This window comes from Chelonoidis abingdonii, chromosome 1 (genome assembly GCF_003597395.2).
Source record: "Chelonoidis abingdonii isolate Lonesome George chromosome 1, CheloAbing_2.0, whole genome shotgun sequence".
NCBI classification, from domain to species: Eukaryota; Metazoa; Chordata; order Testudines; family Testudinidae; genus Chelonoidis; species Chelonoidis abingdonii.
In genome coordinates, this window is record NC_133769.1 from 168891632 (window position 1) to 168917143 (window position 25512).

Below are 25512 nucleotides of genomic sequence, written 5' to 3' on the forward strand. Positions count from 1 at the left end.
ATTTGACAATCTTTGGAATGAAAATGAGAAGCTAGAAATATTGACGCTAAAATGTAAATATTTAATGTGTCCAGGTTAGGGCTTGCTTTAAGTCATAGAATCAAGGGAGTCTTTCCACTTTGGAGCAGGACCTAATGTAAGCTTCTTAGGGCAAATACTCTGGTTCCTCCCATTGTTCCAGAGCATGAAACACACCAAAATATGTTTAAAATTAGAGATGAGGTCAAATGGAAACTAAATATCCCTACACTTTGGATAAGTTTGCATTTGGATGTAAACTGTGCGTCTCAAGCCCCTTTCTTTTTATTAATTGACATAAATTTTGCTACCTCATGGTTAAAACTCCTCCTAGGTATGTAAATAAGGGAATGTTAGTTTGGAAAAAATTAAATGTTAAAGCATAGATATTAAGGGGAAGTAGAAAAATATTATAATACACAGTTCTCTTAAATAATTGTTCACTTGAAAAAGATCACATTGCATACGGCAACTCCCACCTCCATTAACTTTGTACCTATCTAGCCAACCAGCATCCATGTACTAATGACAATTAGAAAACCTAGTTAACACTTTGCCCCCAAACTTTTACTCATTACCGAACTTTTGCTCATCACTGAACTTCCTGGGTGCAGTCAACAGCACAAGGACTAAAATGTTGAGAGAAAGAGACTGTACTCACACTATTTTCAGCATGATCAAAATCAGTGATAATAATTAATAACAAATAATTTATGCTAACATGTATAGAGCGCTTTACAACTTCAAAATTCTGTACAAACACTAACTGCTTAGGGTGAAATCCTAACCCCATTGAAGTCACTAGGAGTTTTGCCACTGACTTCAGTGGGCCAGTCTGTCACTCAGAATCTTCACAACACCCCTTTCAGGTAAAGTAAGTATTTTTACCCACATTTTACAGATGTACAAGCAGCAACAGATGAGGTTAAATGACCTCAGCTGGGCACTGTAGGTAGGTCTACTGTTTAATTGTGGTGTAGATATTTGGGGTCCAGCCGAGCTTTGGGGCCCTCCCACGTTTTGGGGTCCCAGAGTTTGGGCTCCAGCTTGAGCCCAAATACCTACATAGCAGTTTTACAGCCTTGCATCCTGAGCCCTGTGAACCTGAGTAAGCTGACCTGGGCTAGCTGCAGGTGTCTAAATGCAGTGTAGACATACCTTGTATAAATAAGTAGAAGACAGACTCTTCCCCAGAGAGTTCAGAATCCTGCAGGCTAAGTTCCCACTGAAGTCAATGGGAGTGTTTTCCCCATGACTGTAGGGCCAGGCACATAATGTCTATATCAGACATGCCAATCCCGCAAAAAAACCCATGCAGAATTAGGCTTCTTTTTGGCTTAATTGGCTTGTGAGTTGCTTGTTGGCTAGTTATTGGCTTGTAGTTTGTTCCTTGTTTGGCTTGTAGCCTGTTGCTTGTTGCTTATTTTATTTGATCAGCTCCCAGCAAGCAGGGACAAGGGGAGAGAGTCCAGGGTGCATAGTGGGCCCACCACAGTCCCAGACTGCACGCCAAGGGGATTTTAGTCACATAGAGTGTTGGGGTTTTTAGGGATTGGCTTGCTTTGAAATGGGATTAGCTTGATTTTTGGCTTATTGTGAAAGTCAGGGTGCTTATTTACCACATGAAAAGTTGGCAGCTGTGGTCTATATGTGTTATTTTCCCCCAGATTTGTAAATTACCAAACAAGTCAACATTTCTTATGCAAACATTAAAAGAAAAGAGTTATCTTCCTGAAGTCAGACTTGCACTTCGGTGCCGGTGTTGATTTCAGTAAGATGATATCTGATATCACCATGTGAACAGAAGCACAAAATCCTTTCCTGCGATTAAATAGCACCCATCTGTAAGTAGCATTATGTTTATTAGATTTTGCTCAGTTAATACATTTTCGCCACTGTATCCTATTGCTTACTATGGAATGGAAAATGTGCTGATTCAACACCAATTCACATAATGTTTGTTATATTTCCTCATATTATAATTAGCCAAAGAATTAAGTTATGCTTGCCACAGCACTGTAACAGAGTATAAAATGAAATTGCCTCAGAATTCAACATTAAGTTTGCAGGGAAATAGCTATGAAATGAGGTTTCTTTCAGTAGTATTTGCCTACAACACAAAGTCCTTCTAAAACTTACTGCATTTTGAGGTATGATGGTGGCAACTGAATGGCAAAGCAGATAATTTCAGTTTTAGAGCAGGTCTGCCTTAGATATGGCAGTCTTGCAGATGACAAAGCCAGTCTCATGATGGTAGGGGATAAAGTGGAGCAAAGGAGGATAATTCCTATAGATGGGACCCGATTTCCAGTAGAGGTAGAGGTTGGGCATTCTGCATGTGCTGAGGTCTCTCCAGGGGAAGAGATTACAGATGTGAAGCACGGAGAGAAGCTAGTGAAAGGGGCCTTGATCATTAGAAATGTTGGTACCTGGGTCTATGGTGACAGTCAGAATTGTAGAAAGAAAGAACCTCAGAGTAGAACTCGGTGAAATTCTGGAGAATGTTGGGCTGTAATGTAGCAGGAACAGAGACTGAGTGTAAATGCAGTGATGTCGAACTCTGTTTCATTAACAGAATGCTATATTTGTAAAGATATGGTTAACCACTCCTGTACTGTACAACTTCAGACACTGGGTGAAATCTTGGCCTCGGTGAGGTGAATGAGAATTTTATCCTCCAATGACAGGAATTCACTTCTGACTGCTAGTCAGCAAAACAGAGATAGAGCCCCCCAGCTTCTGCCTTTTCTCATAGCACCCTTAAAGTGCAGAATTATAAAGCCATACTCAGGAGCGCTGCCAGGGATTTTGGCACCCTAGGAGCAGGGCCGGCTCGCCGGTCCTGTGGCTCTGGTGGACGTCCCGCAGGCGTTCCTGCAGACGGTCCGCTGGTCCCGTGGCTGAGGGGGGCCTGCCGCAGGTGTGCCTGCGGATGCTCCACTGGAGCCGCGAGACCAGCGGACTGTCCGCGGGAACGCCTGCGGGAGGTCCACCGGAGCAGTCTGCTGCCCTCCCAAATCCTGGTGCCCTAGGCGACCGCCTAGGTCGCCTAAATGGAAGCACCGGTCCTGGCCATACTAATGCCAGAATTAAATAATTTGAGCTTAAAGGCTGAACTAGCTTCCTGACCCTAGAGGTGGTCCCTCGAGTGCAAGGTTGATGGAAATTGGAAGGGCAAGGTGGGGAAAGCCTGTGATGCTGCTACCGCTGCTTTTCCAGTTCTGTTGATCAATCAACTTCACTCTCCAGGACTGTAAATCTACCACCTTCCATGAGGGCTAAAATCCCTCTTCATTTTTTTCCTTTGTTAAAAAGACCAGAAAAAGGTTCTCTCTGGAGCTAAGAAGTTACTGCCTTTCAAGAGTTGTACTCAGTTAAATATAGGAAATAAGTAATCTCTCTTCCCACAGCAAAAGGCACTTCAGCTGCCTGAAAATACTGAGAAGGAGAAAAAAGAACTGAAAGTGTTTTCTTAAATTACATTTGTAGCAATGAATCCTTACACTACTATCATGGGTAACATAATGCAAATTGCCCAGGCTGACAAAGCTGCAGCAGAGCCAGAAGCTTTCTACTTTCAATTCTCAAGTGCAATGAAGATTGATCTCAGCTCCTAGCTTAGCAGTAAAATGGATTTTGCCAATCTTTAGTTTTTTATCAAATGAAAATATCAATAGCACGTTTTCTTTAATAATATTTTAAAGATGAAAGATAAATCAGTGGAAGCTTTCTAAATACTTATTAAATACAAATTATAATTAAACTACTTTGTATGTGAACAAAGTTACTAATTGATTGGGTATTTTTATTATAATGAAACATTTTTCAAGGATTAACAGCTTCCTTATGAAACACTGATCTCTGACGTGATAGTGACATCTCAATATGTTTGCAATGATCAGGAAGTTTAGCATTTGAATAACATAGTACCATAAGCTTTCAAATCTCTTTTCATCAGATGCAGCAAATACTAAATATTAAATACAGAATAAAGCATCCCATAAACATAGTTGATATTGGCAAAGACCTAAAACATAACATACACCATAATTTTTAAAAAAATCAAATGTGACTTTACTAAGACAAAATACATCTTTTATGAAATCTAAATTCAATGTGTAATAGAGACATTTGAAAGAGACAGTGTCAAGTAGCGGAAATAGAGAAATTTTGGTTTTGTTTAAAAAGAGGAATGGAGGTTATATTATCTAATACAAATAGAAAAGTTTTCATGATTGAGTTTTTAAAAAGTGTTATATTTAGATTCCCTTTCAGTGCAAGAAATCCAAACATGACAGAAGGGTGCATGGGCCAGGGAAACCAAATAATGATACTGACTGCAACTTGAAAGCAAAGAAAGCCAGTGTAGTTTCACTGTCTAAGACGAATGAAGTGCCGAAAGTAAACAGCCAACATAAGTGGTGAAAAGTCAGTCTTTTAAATGTTAATATCAATATTGTTAAGTAATATTTTTTCTAATATATGTCTTTTTATGATGGTATGTCCCTTTAATTTGAAGACTTGTCAAATACATGCACTATGGAAACAATTTTCAGTATGTGACAAGGAGAGTAGTGCATATATCTTATTCCCAGTGACAAGCCTTAGTGAAAAATTAGGTAGCATTTTATACAGATGAAAGAAAGTCTGTGTCACTGAACTTCTTGGCTTTTGTGGTCCCATCTTTTAAGTATTAGAGAGAACACTTAAAGTAATAGACAAAGAAAGCAGGGACACTATACATTCTCTTATGAAAGTACTGAACAGGCCTTGACATCTAATAGTAAACATATATCTTTCAAAGAAATGACATTTTACCAAAAGCTTGATCTTTAATGGGACACTGTCTAAATCCTGTAATGGAAGTAATTTACCAAATTGGTTTGGAGGCATATTAAGGCAATACCAGAACCAGGGTCTGCATCATTGATAATGTTATTCGTGCACTTGCTTGTCCATTAGCAGAGTGATTCATCTGAGAGCAGCAAAGAGCCAGACTTTCCCAAACATACATACACACACAAAATAGATCCCCGAAGGAACTAAACAGCTGTTCCACTTCCTAACGTACCTGCTGCTGGCATAAGAGGGAGGAAGTGACCATTAGAGTTCATACGTTGAACAAGATTATTTTTTGCCACTTTTAAACTTATCATTTTACAAGGATGGAATGCTCCAGCCCCCCTTGAATGAAGATGCAGTTCATGAGCTCGCTGTTCAATTACGAGAAGCCTCAAACACAGCTTTGAACTACTGAACTTAACATGACATTACCCAGCATTAGAAAGGCATGCTCTAATAACTGCAGCGAGCAGAGGAGGTTATTTAAGGGAATGCATTCTCTGTCTCATAATCGTACACATTCTTTCTTCCTATCTCTTCCCTGCCCTAGCCTCTCAGGGCCAGACTGTAGCTGCAGAAACGCCTGCTAAGTTGGGAGGAGCAGGAGGGGTGCCAGCAGCCATAGCTGTTGGCACAGACAGGAGCGGTGACTGCTGCACTCTTTACAAGTGTGATGCCTCTTCTTCCCCTCATTGTTGGCCCCAAACCACAGATGTAGGGAGAAGTGAGAGACAGAGCCAAAACTAAAGTGCAGCCCTTTTGAGGGGCTTCAGAGCAATGGCCTCCCTCTCTTGCACTCAGGAAATTAGATTCTCTCTCTGCGGGTTACAAGCACCTGCCACTGAGGTCAATGAAATATACATGTGTGCTGCAGGGGGCAAAGGAGAGCCAGGGATCTCAAGGTAGGAGTTCAGGCTGCCCCATGCAGAAGATCAGACTGATGACGAGAGCTCCCTTTCTGCCATTTGTTCAGTCATGCAAGGGAAGCCAGAATATGGCCCACAATTTCTGTTCCTCACTTAGAAATATTCCCTCCCTCCCTGCCAGAGATGTAGGGCCAGATCCTCAGTTCCAGCTGAGCTGAGGATGTGTCTGGTGGGGGAGGAGGGCAGGGTGGGAAGGGGAAAGATGGTTTTTCTGCTCCTCTGATCCTGCAGCGAGAACTTAAAGCAGCTTCAAGGCTACTCTGCCTTATGCCATCAGAAACAGATTCCCAGAGGTCACTCTGCCAGAGCAGGCTCAGCAGAGCACAGTGTGCTCTATCCAGACCCCCTTCTACTCTCAGCCTGCCCTAAACATACCCTTAAGTCAGCTTTGTGCAACCCAAGGATTTCTCCACCTACCCATGTGATTTTTGCCTGTTTAACGCTGCCTGAACAGCTGGATTGGGAGCTGAGGATCTGTCCTGTACTTTGAGGCACCCTCTCTTACATATTTACACATGCAGCTACCCTCTTCTTTTTCAGCATTGGAGCAGTTTTTTTCTCCAACAGACAATTAAAACCTTCAAGACAAATTCTAATTTCTAGCTTCTGTGTCTTTCCCGCTGTCAGAATTCTTACACTGTGGATCAGAAATGAACTTAAGTGAAATAAAATCTATTTCTTACTTCTTACTGTCCAGAAAAAAACAAAGCTTACTGCAAACTTAAGAAAAATTGATCTCATTTCCCTTAGTCATACTGGGAGTGACTCACTGTTTGGTCACAAATGGGTGATTCTCAACTCGAGATACTGGTGGGAATTTCATGTTACAAGCAAAGTTGGGGAGGGGATTTCCACTCCTACCCATACTGATATTTACCTGAAAGAACCCACCACATAGCAGGAGCTGAGAAATATCAGCAGAAGGTGCCTTTTCACGGTCCAGTGAAACCTGTGCAAAAGGAACCTTTCTAGGCAGCCTCTCCTCCTATAAATGACCACCCCAATGTATCCAGAAACATACTAAGTACAATTATATTCCACCTTTATTGGGAGATCACTTACATTAAGAAACAATCTTTTGCGGGCTCCTTTTGCTTAAAACAGATTTCACTATATTCATGTTTATTTAGTCAAATATTTCATAGTGACAATGACATGTGATTCTTATTCAAATGAGACCTGTAGAGTGTCAGGCATAATTACAGCCATGGTCTTGAAACCTGTACAGTAATAGTTAATGTAAATAATGTAAAGCTGTAGGATGAATTTATGTTTATTAGATCTTGCCCATTGTGAACCCAGTGCATTAACACACCAGAGTGATGAAAGTGTGAAGAAGGTTTTAGAGATCTCAAATGTTGCAAGAGTCAGCCCTGATCTTTAGGTGCTAAACAAGAAAATGGTCCTTCCCCCAGGCCCTTTCTAATGTCAAGGACAAGTAGATTTCCAAATGCCTGGACTTTCATAAACCACAAATGTAATATATCTGTCAAAAGAAGCAGTTTTAAAATAATCAGGAACCTTCCTAAGTCAATACTTATTTTCCTAAAAAAAAATATACCACTGGGTCTCCCAGTTGTGATCATATGGTAACTATTTCAAATATAAACAACAAGTTAACTGTTAGAACCCTCATACTACCCAGAATGCTAGTCAAATGAATATTTACGGGCAGTAACTGGGGTGTATATATTATACTATTATACTCTGTGTGTGTTTATATATATATTTACAGATGGGCTCCAGCTGCAAAATTCAGATGAAGATTTGAACTTCACCAAAGCTTGGGGGAGATTTGGATACATTGTTCTGTTTTGGAGCCATATTGGTAGTGATATAGTAATGGTCACCTACAGGTCTGCTGTAGTTCAGATTGGCAAATACTTCCCATTATAACCCCTTGGTTTTGTGTTGTCATAACTTTGAAACAGTCACTTTTTGCGATGAAATTTTTTGTGCATTGTCTCAGCCCCAAAGTGATTCTTTTTCTTTTGGAAAATCTGAGCAACAAATGTGAGCAGTTGTTTTTGAGTTCAAATAGGATTGCAGCAAAACTGGCTGAGGTTTGAAACTAGCTACAATGAGGCCTGGATATACTGTAGGTACTGATGCCAAAAATTCTTACTAATGCATGTAGTAAGAGTTTTTAGGATTGAGTCTACAGTACTTATTTACCTTTGATCTTATAACTAGATTATTATTTATTTATTTACAAAGTAGGAATATTTGGAACACTTGGTCTGACCTTGTGCAAGAGAAAGTTCCAATTCAGTTAATAGGGATGCACATTACATGCATAAGCACTCTTTGTCTAGATCAGGGGTAGGCAACCTATGACACACGTGCCGAAGGCAGTGTGCAAGTTGATTTTCAGTGGCACTCATACTGCCCGGGTCCTGGCCACCGGTCTGAGGGGCTCTGCATTTTAATTTAATTTTAAATGAAGCTTCTAAAACATTTTAAAAACTTGATGTACTTTACATACAACAATAGTTTAGTTATATATTATAGACTTATAGAAAGAGACCATCTAAAAACGTTAAAATGTATTACTGGCACAAGAAACCTTAAATTAGAGTGAGTAAATGAAGACTCAGCACACCACTTCTGAAAGGTTGCCGACCCCTGGTTTAGATGCAGAGGCAGATATTGGGATAAGCCCTAGTGTTTCCTCTCCACTTGCACTCTTAAAGTCCATACAGCCTACATGTTAGAAATTATGAGACAAGAAGTAATTTGGCACACTGGTGCCGCTGTACTACAATTGCCACCATTCTTAAACAGGTGAGGCTAAGAGGCAGCAAATGCGAAAGCTCCTGTACGAGCATTACTTGGGAAGATGCATTACTCCAGGTGAGCATTACTTGGGAAGATGCAGCAATTAGGCAAGGACCTTGAGCTTTCATGTACACTTTCTGGCCTGAAGGAGATAGGAAGCAACAGAAGAGTCCATTACCCATTAGCTGTAGTCTTGTAGAGTTTTTTTTTTTTAAATGTGTTCCTTTAAAAAAAAAAATCAAATAAACAAACAAACAAACCTTAAAGAATTATATTTATCTACTATGATAATGCTACACTAGGGGCAGAGCATGAATTCCTTAGCTTGGATAGTAATTTCATTAAATTGGGTGTTATACAAGTAAACGCCCACTCTTTATGAGCAAGGATTTCGGAATCTGGCCCTATGCTTACTTAGTTAAAACCATTCAAAGTCAGGAAATGCAGAATGTTAAAGCTGAATTCTTCTCCACCACTATGTCCAACAACAACAACACCACAAAATAATCTCTAAAACCTTTTCAAGTTCTGTTCAGATAAGCACAGAAAAACCTCTCCAGTCTGCATAATGCAACTTGAAATCTCGCAAGAATGGGCTCTCCCCTTTGCTCTATATAATATATACTCTTCTTCATGGCCATAGTTTCCAAAGTTTTAATTTCTGATGGCCCGGAATAAGTCAACAACACACGTAGTCATACAGAACATTTACTTTGTTCAAACATGGCATTCCTGCTATCTTATAAATGGCATAACCATAGTCTAAGCATGGACTTAAGATATGAGATGCAATAACCTTTCCTGCTTCTTGGCTCAAACAATATCTCTTCCTGTCCAGCACTATACATAATACCCATTTTCAGGTGATGTTTTAATCAACTGATCAATGTGCTAATCAAAGTTGGGGCTCGAATCTCTCCAAATGCCAAATCATCAAATGTTATCTACAGCTTCCAAATCCCAACCACCCAAGGCTTTTATGTTAGCATCTTCTGCTGTTTAGTAAAGTTTCATTTTTATTCCTCCCAAGTTCCCTTTAAAAACACAGCATAGCCTTGGTCTCAAAAGCAAGTAGTACCAATTTTTTACTGCTAAACCACAGGTCAATGTAATAACTAGCATCAGCTTACAAGTGTATAGCATTTTTCATGTCAAAGGATCCCAATGAACATTACAAATTATGGGCCCAATCCTGAGAGGGGCTGAACACCCTTGGTTCTCATTGGCTTGCATGAGTCCAATCCTGCATATTCCCTACATTCCCAAGAGTCATTGGCTCTGGCAAGATTTTTGGATGCACAAGGAATGCACAGTGGGGCTGCATATACATGGAGACAACATTTTAGCTACAATGGAAATGCAGACACAGGTGGGGTGGATCAAGTCAGTGATTCAACAGTGCACAACGCCACCACACAAAGCTCTGCAACAGAAAGTGAATAAGAATAATGCATTCAGTAGGAAATTTGAGAGGGAAAATGTATTTATTCAAAATGGAATGTGCCCAGGACACTGTGGTTAGCAACCTCCTCTTAGGCAAACTGCCATAGGATCTTGAATTACCAGGAAAGGAAAACATGCACTGTGGCTTGTCACAATGCTGCTGCAATTTTGTGCATAACAAAACACCTTCAGCTCCGAGATTGTTTTTTTCATAGACAACAGCATCCCCTTCAAATAATAAAATCCAAGTGACTGAAAACAAGACAGGAAATTACTGCGGCTCTAGCTACACTAGCACTTTCATCAGTATAGTTTGTCGCTCTGGGGTGTGAAAAACATGCCCCCCCCCCCGAGCACCATAAGTTACACCAACAGAGACACCGGTGGGGACAGCACTTTGTCGGCAGGAGACGCTTTCCCACTGACCTAGCTACTGCTGCTCTTTGTGGGTGGTTTAATTAGGCCAATGGGAGAGCTCTCTGCCATCCACATAGAGCAGCTACACGGGAGATCTTACAGCAGTGCAGCTGCATTCTAAGTGTGTGTGATAATAATAATTATTGTTCCTTTGGGGCAAATTCAGCCATTTCAGAGTGCCCCCAACACTGCATCTCTACTATTTGAATGGCAGAAGCAGTGCCAACATAGCAGGACTTTACACAGGTTGTGTACTCCTGCCACAGGCCTACTATTGTTGATGGGTGTAGCAGCTCTTTACAAGTATGCCTGGAGGTTTGTGTCTGTCTGATCATCCAGTCCTTTTCCCTGCTTTGAATGGAGGTGCAATGGCTGCAGAGGCTACTCCTGACATAGTTGCAGAATAGCTCTGCTATACCTCTCTGTATTCTGAGGAAGAATTCTTCCCTGACGGACCATCTAAATTATTTAGGCTGAGAGCAGAGCTTGCATAGGGTGGGGAGGGAGACTGGCTGGAGTGCACTGAGCTCCAGTTGATCCACAGCTGGTGCATGTTAAAGAAGTATCCTAGGCTGGAGCAGCGGTATCCAGTTGCAGTGTCTCAGCAACCATAACCCTATTATTTAACCTGCATTTCTAAGAACTGGTCACCTAATTTAACTTATTGCCTTTTAAAGATGGGTATAAAAAAGTCCCACGCTTAATTTTTTCTTTGTTTCACTAAGTCATTAAATCCATCTTGCTGCTTGGATTGGATTAAAAAACTCCAATAAAAGGCAAATCAGATATTACACTGTGACAAGAAAAGAATTATTTTTTTTATTAAAGCTCATGTTAAAAGTATGTAGTACACAGGTTAAAGAAAGAATTTCTGTACATCTGGGTACAATGCTTAAATTAACCAAAAGTAAACCAGTTGGTTTAAAAGTCATACAATACATATATTACATAATCAGTAATAACCCAAATTTAGATTAATAAATTTAATGACACAGTTTAGATATTAGCATCCAAATATTTGGGTACATCACTCATGAAAATTTATACAGAGAGTTGATTGTAGAAAGCAACTATAGCAATGAGTGTAGATTGTCCCTCGGTAATTGAGAATTTAGGATAGGGTGGCCCTTAGAAAATACAATGCATCAGGCAAGTATTTCAGTTACTTTCCTGACTTTGTTTTTCATTGGCACTCCTGTCATTGCCAATGTCCAGTGATGTGTTCTAGGTAGATGTCCCTTGACTACCTGGGTGGCATCCAACACCATGAGTTGCTGCATCAGCCAATTGTAGAACTGACCCAATCTGCATTCTTGCAACACTTGCTTGTTACTGGGGTCCATGCACCCAGGGTTATGACGCTCAATGCGTGAGTTTGAACCTGGTAACCCCAAGCACTCACAGCGTTGGCTAGAGGGGCGTATTTCTCCAGCTTTCAAGATCAGGCATCACGGAAGACCGGAGTCCTGTTTTCAGAGGGAACTGTGACGTCCACCATGACAATCTTCTGTTCCTCATTGGTGATGATGATATCCAGTTGCAGTTGGCTGTCTGTTCCAAGAATTGCAGAGTTCACAGCTACCTTCCCAACAGGTGATGGGATGGCTCTGACTAGGTGATCTTGGATGGCACCGTGGGGCAGGTTCCAGATTATGGAATGGGACTTGCAGCTACACAAGATGTGGGTTAGCATCTTGTCATCATAGCCATACTTCCTGCATCTCTTGTCCCAATTTCCATGCCGTACGGTTCCATTCAGTGGGACACAGTTGAGCTGGGACCTGTGGCCGAACCTCCAATCAGCAAATTGGGTGAAGCTTCCCCCAGGGAGGAAGTGGTTGCATGTCACCTTGAAGGCCTTATCCTGGTCTGGCTTCCAGCTACACTTGATTTTAGCCAAAACATAACATCCATGAGTAACTGACAGCCGCACTGAGAGAGGAAAATGATCAGGGAAATCATACGGTATGAAAGTCAACTGCCAATATATTGTTGAAAAGTGCAGGAATTCCCTCCATCCTCATATCCCATTTAAAGCTGAGGTCAAATTAGGTAGGATAGAGGCAGAAGAATAACACTGTTTTGAAAACTTAGCTTTTCTCCTAACTAAAGGGCAGCTTCTGTGTCTGCTGCAGACCTGCTGATAGCAGAGCATGTGTAGTTCCACCGTCTGAGAGGGCAGAGCCGAGGTGGGGCATATTTCAGGAGGCTGCAGCAAGGATGGTTGTCTTCGATAGGGTTCTCTGGTTTATTGTGTGTCTCTGCCATCCAATGCACAGAGATCACGGTGGAGTGAGGCAGAGTCTGGGCTGGAAGTTCTATTGCTACTCAGGCATACCCACCCCCATTCTTGTCTCTTGTGAAGGGTCTTGTTAGGTCTGCTGGAGCTACTGCAGCCTCCGTGGAGAAACAGCAGCCACTGAACCAGCTCCGCTGCTACTCCAAAGTCTTAGGGGGAGCATTTCCCATCCCTCCACATCCTCCTATTCCCCTGTGAATCTTTACAGCTCCCAACTCAGTTGCTGGAGTCTGGAGCAGGTGGTTGCATTTGGGCCTAACAGCCAAAGCAGGTAGCACAGAAACAAGTTTTAATACTAAAAAGAGGCCATATAACGCAAGTACGGAAGGATTTGATTGCTTAAAAGCCTAACTGATTTTACAAGGTAGAAAACATTTTTTAATTTAAAGTTAACTTTAATGAGTGGATAGTCACAAAGGAAATGCAACATCAAGAAGTCACTTTTACACGGTTAGGTCCCCACCCCCACTACAGAAACAGGGCTCAGTAATAACACTACTTACATTATTCTGATAGGTATTCCTGTTTTATTCTAACGAGCTTTAAAGGATGAGCTCTAATCTGCTGGGGAAATGTATATTAAGATTTCCGAACAGAGCACACCGTGCCTTGACTATGGAAAGTAGCAGTTTCTGATATACCTCCCTATTTTGTTAAAAGTACAAAATATTCTACCTATATGCCAGCGAGAGTGCCAGATTTAAGGCAGTGATTATCCACTGTGCTTGCAAAACCTACCGTGTGGTTCCTAGGGCCTGCCTAGCAAATGTGAGATTGTCTTTTGCAGCCAGAGAATAGGCAATCGTCCAGGGGCTTTAAAACTTTTTCATAATGTGTGCATGTGAGAGGAAATAGAAGATAATGCAAAGATTTCCTTGTGAACCAATTCCCCTCTCATTAGCAATCACATAAGCCATCTCCCCTTTTTTTCTTGACTATGTAACATCCCTGTGGCCACTACAGTATTTGCTTAAGGTGAAAAGTAAAATTAAAAGGCCTAGTTAGCAGGTGAAACCACTATAATGTGATCACCAAGTCGCTATGGCCCACAGTTTAGGGTTCACTGCACTAGTCTAAAGATAGAGAGGCACTCGTGAGAGTCTGCTCCAGAGTAGGAGATAGCTGATTGCCAGAGACAAATGGGCAAATGGGAATTGTGGGTGTTTAGTAGAAAAGTGGGCAGTTGGGCTATGTGGAACTGATACTGTAAAATTGGTGTGTGAGGACTGCAGAGCAGTAGTTTTCAATCCTTCACAAACTAAATGCTGGGTTCTCTTCCTTCCAGTCTGTTACTGCTATGGAATTGTTATGACTCTGTTTTCTATGTACTTTGACATCTGTAAGGAGTCTCCCTGTCTCTGGGCTGGTCTGTGACAGACCCTTGGCCAGAATAGCTATGCTGGCAGAGCCCCCCAACAGAAGGAGTTCTGCCAGCATAGCTACATCCACTTTCCCCAAATGACATTAGCTATGCTGACAAAAGACCTCTTCTAGCTGCATCGCTGTGTCTACAGTGGGGACAGTTGAATCCTCCATTACTATGGGGGATATGGAAACTTCATATTTGTCCTTTCCAGTTTATTTGTTTTTCTTAATTTAAAATACAAGTCACTCAGATAAGAAGTGAAAGTTGTTCTTGATGTCTGGAAAAGCATATAACAACGACAAAGATTCAGAGGAAGGACTGGGGGTAGGATATGGGCAGGAACAGCCTGTGGATTGAAGCAGCAAAAATGGATCTCCAAATATGTGGGGGATCATTTCTTTAATAAGCTTAATATTTTCTATTATCTCATGTTTAAGAATCAGCACTTTTGATGCAGTCACTTAAAATAGACAGAGGGATAACAGCAGGTTTATGTCTGATGGAAATAAATTTGGGTGTAAAAATAATGGGCCTACAGAGTAGTGGAGAACTACTGAGCAGTATGGGCTCAAAATGCTTCTGAAATTAATTCTTCTCTCTCCCATACTCCTTGTTCTCTCTCTTTCACACATATACGTTTTAGCTGATCGGTTGTAAATCATCCTTTATCCACTAGCTCTGTTTTATCTTCGCTATATTCTAGTGAAGCAGTAAAATTAAGTGCTGGTGCTGGGGTCCTGGTATGTAAAAGATTCCCGCGAACTCCTTCTTTTGCTCACAAGAAGCTCTGGAAATTGGGTCAAACTTTCCGATTTACAGGGTGGTTCCTGTTGCATTTACTGTTTTAAAGAACTCAGTACCAAGTGTTGTCTCTATAATTGTTCCTTAATTTTCCTCTGATGCATTTGAGATCAGATCTCTGTATGAAAGATTGAATAAAGGGAAAGTGAAGCTCCATTGTATAAAATTCTTGAATCAAATAGTACATATAAAAAAAAATCTTTTCAATGACACCTAACTCAAGAAGCTTCAGTTTAGAGATGTGTGGGTAAAAAATGGTCCAGTATTAGAACATAAGAAGGTCCATACTGGGTCAGACCAAAGGTCCATCTAGCCCGGTATTCTGTCTTCAGACAGTGGCCAATGCCAGGTGCTTCAGAGGGGATGAACAGAACAGGTAATCATCAAGTGATCCATCCCCTGTCACCCATTCTCAGCTTCTGGCAAACAGAGCTAGGGACACTTTAGAGCATGGTTTTGCATCCCTGCACATCCTGGCTAATAGCCATGGATGGACCCACCCTCTGTGAATGTATCTAGTTCTTTTTTGAACCCTGTTATAGTCTTGACCTTCACAACATCCTCTGGCAAAGAGTTCCACAAGTTGACTGTGCATTGAGTGAAGAAATACTTCCTTTTGTTTGTTTTAAACCTGCTGCCTATTAATTTCATTGGGTGGCCCCTAATTCTTGTGTTATGAGAAGGAGCAAATAACACTTCCTTATTTACTTTCTCCACATCAGTCATGATTGTATAGACCTCTATCATTGACAGGAACAAAACAGTAGTACCCACTTGGTTTCATTGGGTGCTGGATGGTAACTGCTATTTTGTCTGCAATATATGAGTCAGGTGTTCAGGATGCTTTTTAAATATCAATAGTATTGCCAAGCTCAAGTAATTACCATCATGAGTCAGGCCTCAAAAATTATGATATTGACTAAAAATAATAGGTTTTTAAAAAAACAATAAAAACGTGGTCTTTTCATTTGAATTCTGGTTTTCAGCCTTTAGGGTGTGCTCAGGTTAAGTTTTCAAGCTTTTCTCCACTACCACAAGAATTAGAAACTTATTTAAAAAAAACAAAATATGAAAGCTGAGATTCTTACCTAGAGCTGGTGACTTAAGCAGAACACAAAATATCACAAGACCTGTGATAAAATTATGAGACCTGGTAACACTGTAGGCTTGTTTGTTTCTTCCTGTGGGAAAATGAGAGGGAGGAGCTATTAAAGGTGGGAAAATCCCTCCATATTCTGCTCACAATTTTCTTCAAATCATTTCATGAGAGAGCAATGGCTTGCCCTCTTCAGGGTCAGTCCCCACCATCAGAGTGGACAGTGGTGTCACCTCCAAACCCATACTTACATGTCAGCTCAAAGGAGGGCTCATTCCCCTCTCTGGCCAGTGATGTTCTAATGGAGATGAGCTGCCACAGCTTCTCCAGCCACTCCTCAGTGAGGAAGGGGCTGTGGAAGAGAGAATCTAGCATCAGACTGCATCAGTTCTCCACAGTATTTCTGTGTGAGGACTGGAAGAAGAACAAGGCATGTTTCTCAAATCTCCCTTCTTTCACTGGCTGGCACCCTTGCAAGTGGTCAATCCCCAGCCTTGCAGAGGAGCTTCCACAAGGTCCTGAGAAGGGCAGATCCGCACATTGAATCATTTAATTTGCACTTCTAGTTCACTTTTTTTTTTACGCTTCATGCTTGTAAAGCTTGACTCCTCACAGGATCTTGGAAAGTGAACACAAAGGTCACAGACATAGTCAAAGTAAAAATCAGTTTCAAATGTAATGAATATTTCTGAATCTCTCCCACCCACCCACCCATACACAGTTCATTTAGCCCTAGAGTAGACCTCATGGAATCAAAAAATGTTACTAAAATGGGACTTCTTCAAAGGTCATTTAAGAGAGAACTCAATATTCAGGAAGACACTTATAACAAGGCTCTTCTCCCCAAACAGTAAGTAAATTCATTTATTAATGCAGTGATTCTGAAAAAAAGATTTGGGGGTCATAGTAGATTATCACCTGAATATGAGATCTCAATATGATGTTGTGGCCAAAAGAGCCAATGTGATCCTGGGATGCATAAACGGGGATCTCCAGTAGGAGTAGTGAGATTATGTCACCTCTGTGTTTGTCACTGTTATGACTGCTGCTGGAACACTGTGTCCATTTCTGAAGTCTACAATTCAAAAAGGATGCTGATAAATGGGAAGAGGGTTGAGAGAAGATTCAGGAGAGTGATTAAAGATTAGAAAACATTCTTTATAGTGATAGACTCAATCTATTTAAACAGAAAGTTATGGGGTTATTTGATCATAGTCTATCAGTACCTATGTGGGAAATAAATATTTGATAATGAGCTCTTCAATCTAGAAGAGAAAAATATAACACAATCCAATGGCTGGAAGTTGAAGCTAGACAAATTCAGACTGGAAATAAGGTGTACATTTTTAATAGTGAGGATAATTAGCCACTGGAACAATTTACATGGGGTTTTGGTGGATTCTCCATCACTGACCATTTTTAAATCAAGATTGGATGTTTTACTAAAAGATTTGCTCTAGGAATTATTTTCTGGAAATTTTTCTGTGGCCTGTGTTAGAGAGGAGGCCAGCTTGATGATCATAATGGTCCCTTCTGTCCTTGGAATCTATGAATGGAAGAATCACTTGAAGAGATAGGGGAGAATACACTCTGAGACTCTGACTTGAGATAGTCATTGCTTCTGAAGCAAATTGGTAAAATCCAGGAGATAACTACAAGCTTCTAAAATATCATATTTTTATGAGGGTCCAATTACTTGACTGGGTCATGCCAATTTCACAGAAAACCTTTTGCAGCTGTATGTACATACGTTTGTTTTCACTATCGGATGGCAAATCAAATTGACGATTGACATTCTCTAACATGAAACAGTGCAGTGCATAAGTAACTGTGGAACTCACTGCTGGTGGGTATTATTGAAGGAAATAGCTTAATGCAAGTCAAAAAAGGATTTGTATGGATATGTACAGCATCTGCAGTTACATAAGGGAGCACTATATTGCAAGGGATATGAGTTTTTATGCTTTAGGACAAAAACAGGTTGGACTAAGATGAAATTTCTCCCTGTGGTTTAGAACTGTGCAGATGAGTGTATTATTGGGGCCTTCTTCTGATCACCCACTGATGCAGGCAGTTTAAAATAGGTCTGAGATAAGAATCAGGTCATTAGGCACCAAGTCATCACAATACCTAATTGTGCACTCAGGTCTGTTCCTATTCAGCAAATCAGTGCTAATTCAGGAACACATTTAAGTCCATGCTTAGCTTTAATTCCTATAGAGAAACTTAAGCTTGTACCTAAAGTTCAGCACATGCTTATGTGCTATCCTGAACTGGGACCTGAAGGAAATGTGTAAATTTCATGAAAGTCATTAATTTCTTTGTTGTGAAGGCTGAAGTAAAGCCGTAAGCACCTGTTTAAAGTTAATCACGTGTATAAGTGTTTTGCTAATTTGCAGCCATCATTTGTATACCTTTCCACAAAGTATCAGGCATTAGCTACTACCAGAAATAGAATATTAGAGTATATGGGCCATTGGTCTGCTTTGCTATAAAAACTCATATGCTGCTAAAGAGAACTATTTTTATCCATTGCAGATTTAGGCAATGTAGTGTGCAATGTAAGTTTACCAGTAGAACTATGAGCTGCCTTAGTACAGAATCGGATAGTTATGGAAAATGTGTTTGTAGCTTTAACAATGTAAAACATGAAATTGTGTGAAGATAGTTCATTTTTACCTTTCTGAAGACTTGGGAGTGAATCCTAATTAGGGTCACAAATAAGACAGGAAATAGTCAAGGCTGGCAGCTCCTGTTACATCTAAGAACATGAAGGAAGAGAGAGGCAACTCACAAATTCTAAAGGAATATTTAGGCTCTGCTCAGCTTGACTCATTAAATGTGTATTTGCAGGCTTTCCATTTAAAAAAAACAACAGGTTTTTAAACCACTTTAATAGATTTTACATTTGAAAATAAGAAACAAGTCCCAGATTAACCTGTTGCTTATAGAGTAGAGTAGGCATTAACCCATATGTTTTCATTATGCCTTGAAAGATTGAAAGCTTGCTATGTGGTGATTATATCTGAGATCTAAAGTCAGACATACATTTTTCAAAAAACCTGCAACATAGCAAAATTTTATGTTTGTGTAAATCATGAGCTACACATTTTTGAGTGGTGTAGTAATATATTGGATGAAAGATCAGAATATATTATTCTTACTTTTTTTTCCAAACAAATAATTTTTTCCTCATTGTAGGATTTTCTTTAAGCAAAACTAAAATAATTTTGTGACTTTACACCTGATTATTTTGCTCTGGGTATGTCCTCATAAGCATGAAATATTGTCATCATAGAGGAAAAAATTGAATTTTCCCTATCTGGAAACATTTAGCAGTTTATACAGAGGCCGATTAAAAAAAATGTTAAGTGTAGCATGTTGGATGGAGCTGTTATTAAAAACCTAATGCCAGTGTAACATCAGTAGAGGTAGCAGTGTGACGGAGGGGTGTTTCAGCCCAAGGACATGGTATTAAGTTCAGTGTCTGCCCATTTGGAAGAAAGAATCAGGATTTAGAGGGCTTCTCATCAATGTATTAGGATAATGTCACACAACAGCAGACAGCAAGCAATAATGGAGCTAATCAGAAAAAAAATCATAGCTGCCAAGATGTTAACAATATAATGCACAGTATAAATTAAGATGTTATTTTAAGATGCCTTTTGAATTCTGTTAATGTCCAAAATAATGAATGTAGCAGCCCAGGTCTAATGGTAAGGCCTTAAATATGTTTCTAGTAGAGCTCAGCTGAAAAATGTGCTCAGCTGAACTGCGGACATTTTATCAGAGACTCAGTGCTGGAATTTCATTTTACCACTTCTAAAAGAGGTGACAGCAAAATATGTATAGGATATACATTCTATATCTATATATGTACACATATATTCCGTTATACATCTGACCTACTCCAACTCTAGGCTCTCCTTTGCCCACACAATTGTGTTGGGTAAGGGCTGTCTCTCTCACATTTCTCTGAAGACCATGGGCCTGATTCTGATTCACATCAAGTTCTACTAAAGTCAGTGGAGTCCTACTGGTGAAAAGCCAGTCTTAGTGAGAGCAGAAACACTTCCAGTGACACTTCTCACTCATTGCAGGAAGCCTTTTTGTCTTCTATTCATCCTACCCTCTCTTAGAACATGTCTACACTACAAATGGAGGTGTGACTGCCGTGCGAGTAAATATACCCATTCTAGCTTTAGTCTAGCTGGGGTGGGTAACAGTGGTAGTGCGGACATGGTCGTGTGGGTTTCAGTGTGGGCTAGTTGCCCCAGTACCAATCCACCAGGGACTCTGGGTATGTATTTGGGTTGCTGGCTCATGCCTGAGGTCTGTACCGCCACATCTTCACTACTGTTGTTACAAGTGCTACCTAGATTAAAGCTAGCATAAGTATGTCTACCCATGCTACAATTATACATTCATCTGTAGTGTAGACATATCCTTAGTTTAGAACCACATGTTGGGCAGGACAGTATTAGGAGGGGCTTGCAGGGGCTATAGCCACCCCAAAATTTGCCTTAGCCACCCTGTAGCAGCTGTCGCTCTTCAGCCATCCAGCTCTGAAGGCAGTGGAGAGAGCGGCAGCTGCTGGCCCAATGCCCAGCTCCAGCAGCAGCAGAGATGTAAGCCAAAGTACCGCCCAGAGTAGGTGGAGGGTCAAGGGCTCCTCACAGTGGCCTGGACTGACCCACTCTGACCCAGGATCCTGGGCCCTGTCCCCCATGGTCACTGCTTCCCGATGGTTCTGCTGGCATCACAGTCAGGCCCGGGCAGCTCTCACTGGCTGTGATCAGCCAGAGCCCCGAAGAACCTGGTTCCAGCTTCTGGCCTCTGACCTGGCCAGGGAGCGGGGGCATGGAGGGGGTGGAGCCTCTTGGCAAGGAGGAGTACAGCCTCCCCCACCCCCAAGTTTCTGTCTGGTCTACCTCAGACCCCCTTCTTCGGCCAGGAAGAGCCCCTGATGTTGGGCTTTTCCCTCTGGTTGAACTTGCTTTGCCACTGACTGGGCAAAAGTGTTCTGCCTACCAGATAATGTTTGCAGTGTTGTAGCTGTGTTGGTCCCAGGCTGTGAAAGACACAAGGTGAGTGAGGTAATATCTTTTATTGGACCATTTTCTGTTGATGAAAGAGACAAATGTTTGAGCTCCACAGAGCTCTTCTTTTGCCAACAGATGTTGGTCCAATAAAAGATATTACCTCATCCACCTTGTGTCTACCAGATAATGGTGACATCTAGATGATTGCTAATAAGTAAAAGCATGTCTAGAAATAACCTTTCTCACCCCCAGAACAGCAACTCCACAGTTAGCAATTATAATCCTGGGATATTAGATCCACCTCCATTAGGGAAATTTGCACTGATTTAATTAATTTACCACAATAAATGTCACCTGTGTTGCATGTCTACATTAGGATTTCACCTCGGTGTAGCTCCATGCATGCACCATGCCAGTGTACATTTCTCTAATGGAAACAGTTTCTAAGGGGCTACATTTAATTTGTCCAAGGGATCTTGAAGTTATACATAATCTGATCCATTAAAAATAATCTCTAATAAAGTAATCAAATAACATTAACACAGCACTGCTGAGTCTTTTAAGAAATTCACATATGTTCACTGTAGGACTGAATATCTAGACTCGATAAGTATATAAATAAATACATTGAGCGTGACGCTCCTCTCGCTTGTACTCGTGTAAATCAGAGAGAATTAACATGATATATTCTTTACTCTCTTGGTTACAGGACTAAGGGCATGGTTCGCTTCTCACACACAGTGGCATAAATCCACTGCAGTTAGTGGAGTTACCAATGTAAAAGAGATGAGAATAAGGACCTTGAATATATGAGATCAGAATTGTGTGAAGAATGTGATGTAGTCATGCTGTGTTGAATATCTTCTCAATCCTCATACGATTTTGAAGAAAGGGTTCAATATATCTGTTCTGCCAACCTTTTGGTGTGACATCACATCCTCTTCCTTATAACTTTCTATTTGGACACATTTGTCCTCACAGTAACCGATAACTTCCTAGGAAAATTGTGGTAGCTCCTTCACTGGAGGTTTCAAGCAGAGGCTGGATAGCCATCTGTTTTAGTGGTTTAGACACAACAAATCCTGCATCTTGGCAGGAGGTTAGATTGGATGACTCTTGTGGTCCCTTCTAACCCATTGGGTCTATGATTTTATGACTGCAGGGACCTAGATTAACACAGCCTGATTCACCTCTTTCTTGGACCTTGCCCAGTCCTTTGCTCTGGTGTAAAGTGAGTGTAAAGCTCTATCACCAATTATTAATGGGGGAAGAAGTCTGATTTGGTAGGACCATTCTGTGCCCACTTTGTATGGTCGTAAATGAGGAGGCAGAGCCTGTTTCAATGGTGTTACTCCTGAAACCAATGGGCTAACACCTACCTAAAGCTGGTGTAACAATGGTGAATCAGGCCCACAGCTTCTAATTCCAGACTTTACAAAATCATGCAATAATAGGGGTGGAAATTCCCAAGCCAACAATCTCATAATAAAACATCATGCTGTTAGGCTCATGTGACAAGGTGAAACCCTGAGAGCTATCACAGGGAACAGAGATGAGTGGAGAAATATCATCAATGGAAATTACATGATGAGGTACTAGGTCTTTGTGGCATGCCCTTCCCCCCGCCCTGCCCTGGATTTGTACAAATCTAAAATGAAGAAGTAATTTCAAGAACTCTCTGGGCTAAAATGACTCTCTGAATATCACTTTGGAAAAGGAGATGGAAGAGCCCATGCATACTCTTGTGGATTCACTTTCGAAAGCCAGCAAGTCAAACTGTAAAGGATTAGACTTGTTGAAAGTAAAAGGAGCGAGTTTAAGACTATATGTTGATTGAATCATCTTTCCTCAAGTGCCATTGAGATATTAGTCTTGAGACAGAAATGCCCTCAAATATCTACTGTCCTTAAAGGCCACTAACATTTCATATCAGCAGAAGGGATAGGAACAGTGAGAACATGAGCAGCAATGTGTATCTGTCTGTATACAGCTGAAAACTGTAAAAACTTGCCAGTTGCCTTAGATACCTAAGCAAGCATTTGCTGTTAGATAACATCAGTATTTGGGGCATTCAAGGCATTTCCTACTGAGTACAGGGATGCACAAATAAATATGGTCAATACCGAGGTAACTGATCTGTTTAGTTTAGGTAAAACTGGCAAATTTTTAAATGTTCACAAGTACATATGTGTAATCTAAATGGTTTTGCAGATAAATCACAAAAATTCACAATGAAGGAATCGCAGTTTTAACTCATTACAAGAAACAAATACTATTTATCTGGTTACTTTTAGTATTGGACATTTTCTGTACCACAAGGGCTTTTTTCACAACTGTTGTAGAGTTCTGAGTGAAAACTAAACAATAATTAAAAAAAAGAACTTCCTCAAAAAAGCCTTCACTTGAAAAAGAAAATCTTTTTCTGAGGTTTCAAAAAGTGTCATGAACTTTCCTGCTTACCTCATACATTATTTTACCTTTTTTTTTTTTTTTAAACCTCTGCAATTTCTGGTTCTGGATAAGACCCTACAAGTTAGGGTTGTAATATAGCAAGAATGTTAAGGCTTGTCCACACAAAGACTTAATCGGCAGCAAGTTGGGATGGAAATCTACAGCAAATTAGCCTGCCTTGCACTAATTACTGTGTGGCCTTGCTGCTGGGCATTAAAAGTTCCGAAGTGCTCTTTGACCTAGTGCAACAGAACTTTTGGTGCAGAGTAGCTGGGTCCACATGACAATTTAGCAGGCTCATTCACTATAAATTTACTCCCCAGCTAGCTGCTTGCTGACTTGCCATATAAACAAGCCCTAAGACAAAATGTTAATAGTGTTAGGCCAGATCCTCAACTCCCGTAAATCAATGTAGCAAATCCATTGAAGTGAGTGGCGCTATATCAATCTGTGGTTAGATTTGCCCCATGAATTACTGTTTGGTTTTTTGTTTTTGTTTTTTTTAGTGCCAAAAGTGTGAATGGCACGTGGAGCAAAAATGCAGCAAGGGTGTTGCTTTTCTCTGTCTATTTCTGGGTTTTCCAGACTCAGGAAGTAACAGAAGGCTCTCACACACATTAACAAACAAAAAAAAAAAAGCCTTTTCTCATGAAATTTCCATCCCAATTTTGCAGACTCAGGAGATCTGGATAGTTCAGACAAGCTTCAGATAAATATTTTAACTTTTAGATGCTTATCTGAACCAATCTTGAACTCTAAATTGTTTGTGGTTCTCCCCATGACTAGGAGAAAGCTGTTTAGCCAAGAAGCCAGATGTAGCAGTATGATACATCCAGGGAAATATTCCTTCAGTGCCTATGCAGATTCATTTTATTTCAAGGTGGAGTGCTCACCATATGGCTGCTTTGTTTCCAGTGAATATAAGGGATTGAATCAATTGCCCTCTGATGATATGGGTATACGGAACAGACATACATCATTTACTGAGCACAGGCCTTCTGGGTTGTGAGGCTTGTGAGGAGGGGAGGAGGGCAAACAGCCCTATGGATAAATCATTCTTATTTGGCTTACAGAACTATGAGTTGAAGTCTGAGGTGCTAACCCAGATCAATGTAGTGGTTTTAACAACGTCCCATATGGATATTTTTCCTCATTTGGAAATTGCCCACTGATGAATGTGTGTGGCAGCCAAGAACAGTTAGATCACACAATGAAGAGATCTTCCGATGTTAAGGTCATTGGCAAGATATCATGGATAAGGCTGTAATACAGCTGAATATGCATTACTTAGCCAATGACAATTAATAAATGGCCTTTTCAACATTACTTTGCATAGCCTTTATAGAAAGAAAAGGGGGAAAAATATGTCCTGCAGATGGGTTCTGTTCCACCTTGAAGAATTTTAAATTTAAGATATTAAGGGCCAGAAACAGAACTGGTCAAAAATAGGAATTTCTGTCCTCTAGGAAATTCCACTATTTCAACATATATCTAAAATTGGGTGAAAAAGTTAAAATATCAAAATTTGTCACAGGATCACCACAGTTCTTCCTTATGGGCCAGGCTCCCAGGCTGAATTATATAACCCATCATGCACCATGACAGCTCAGACAGGTATGTGTGATAGTTGAAAAGGAGGTGGAGCTGTCAGGGAGCTGCCCAGGCCCTGACATAAATAAGATAAGCTGGGAATTGCCATAGTCCCCAGTGCTTCCTCCCACTGACACGTACCCTATACCCATCCGAGAATGTTGGTGTAGGAACTGTCTCTGCTGTCCCCTCCATCACAGGACTTCTAAGCTAGACAGCTGTGGACAGAACTCGAGCTAAGAATCTGGGTGTAAATCTCTACAACCACACATCAGCACTTCGGTCAAGCTTTGTATTTAGATCTGAGGAAAGCTCAGCAAATCTTTCCCAACAAAACCTGAAACCAGGGAAAACTTCATTGTTTTTGCCTTTATTGTAAACACCAAATATAGGCCATGTTTGCAAGGTTCACCAATTTTGCCAGAGAACAGTGCCACATTCCA